Here is a 1,863-nt window from a genome sequence, read left to right as displayed (position 1 = left end):
TGATTTCCGCGTGTAGGATCTTTGCAAGCCTATCCCTCTGATAAGACTTGGTCTTCGTCTTATCCAGTAGGTGCCGGAACAGGTTCCAGGTTCTGCCGTTGTGGAGTTGGCCATCAGCAGCGTTGCAGAGTTCGTTCCATTTCTGGTTGTTGAGCGCGTGGCAGTGCTCCTCAATCTTGCGATTCAGACCGGCGATCTTCTTCCGCAGCCCTCTGTTGAGCCTTTGCTTCTTCCATCGCTCTTGTAGAGATCGCTTCGCCTGGATTAGATGGACTAGCCTGCTGTCCATGCTGTCGACTTGAACATCCGTCTCGATTTCTCTCGTGGCCAACTTCACGTCCCTGGTAACGTTTTTCATCCAGGCGGCGATGTCTTGGATGTGTTCGTTTTCGTCTGCGGCTTCGTTTCTTTGCCTTCTGAAGGCTTCCCAATCGACCCATTTGTGCTTTCGTGCCTGAGGTGCGCTGGCTCCACTCAGTCGCACTGTAGTTTCCACAATCATGTGATCACTTCCAAGGTCCAGTCCGGTGTTCTTCCACTCTACGTCCTCCGCCACGATGTTCTTGACAAAGGTGAGGTCAGGGGTGGTGTCTCTGGACACCGAGTTGCCCGTTCTCGTCGGGTTCGCAGGATCCGTGACGAGGACGTACCCATTGTCGAGCGCATCCTGCGCCAGGTTTCTGCCTTTGGCGTTGCTCTTGACGTAACCCCAGGACTGGTCCATGGCGTTGAAATCGCCGCATACCAGTAGCTTGGAGCAGCCTGCCTGTGCACTGGCCTTGTGTAGAAGCGCCCTGAAGCGCTGCCTGCGTTTACTGGGGTTGCTGTAAACGTTAAGGATATAAATACTTTCCTTTCTTTTCTTGCCTACCACCACTTCCGCAAAGACGTGATCAATTGTAACGTTCGTGAGATTAAGTTCTAGCATTGTGTGCTCCTTCCTGGCCATGACGCATAGTCCCCGGCTATTGTCGTCGGTAGACCATAGCGCTCTGTAGCCATGTAGGGGCTGACGCACTGTTAAAGTTTCTTGGAGTAGGATTATGTCTGGTTTCCGGTCGCTGCACTCGATGTATTGCAGTAGAACTTCCCACTTCCTGTGCAGGCCGCGGAAATTCCACTGCCAAACGACTATTGTTGTTTCTGGGGCCATGACTCGTCTGTACCGGTAATGCCGCCCTGCGCCGTCGTGCGTGGGTCCTGGTGTTGGGATAAGGCCTCATAGCTTAGAGTGTGTTGGGTGGCTCCCTCGATCTGCAAGAACCGGTCGTGGTCTATCCTGCTTTTTTCGGCGATGGCCAACTTGAGCGAGTCGATCATTTTTTCCATCCTCGATTCGAACATTCGCTCCATCCTCTTTTCTAGCTTGCTCAACCTGTCCTCTAGTCGAGCTTCGTTGCTGCTAATTTCTTTGGTGCCACGTTTTTTCGTGATCCTCTTCTTGAGTGCCGGTTCTTTGAGTTCCTGGGCATCATCGACAGTTTCCATTGGCTGCCCCTTAGGCAGAGACTCAGACGTGTTGGTCGAAGGGCCCGGGGCGGTGTCATTGCCCCTAGCCTCCGCCAGACATTGTAGGCTCTTCTTCAATTCATCTATCATTCTTCTCAATTCCTTGTTTTCCTCGCGAAGAGCCTCTATCATTTCGTGCTCCTTGCTTTGCGTGTGCTGTTTCTTGGTTGCATTGAAAGCAAAGCAGTGAACGACACCCACAACAATTGCCCATGCGACGCCATTTGAATTCACACACGTGGATCTACAAAGAGTGAAACCAGGAATTCTGCCTGCCGTTACCTAGAATTCGCAGGGGCGGCGTCCCGAACGAAGAAGCGTCGGCCACGGCCGGGACAGAGCGGCGGACGCCGC

This window comes from Haemaphysalis longicornis, unplaced genomic scaffold (genome assembly GCF_048455015.1).
Source record: "Haemaphysalis longicornis isolate Haplotype H1 unplaced genomic scaffold, Haemaphysalis longicornis Haplotype H1 scaffold_1052, whole genome shotgun sequence".
In the NCBI taxonomy this organism is placed as follows: domain Eukaryota; kingdom Metazoa; phylum Arthropoda; class Arachnida; order Ixodida; family Ixodidae; genus Haemaphysalis; species Haemaphysalis longicornis.
Note: the sequence above shows the minus strand (reverse complement) of the source record.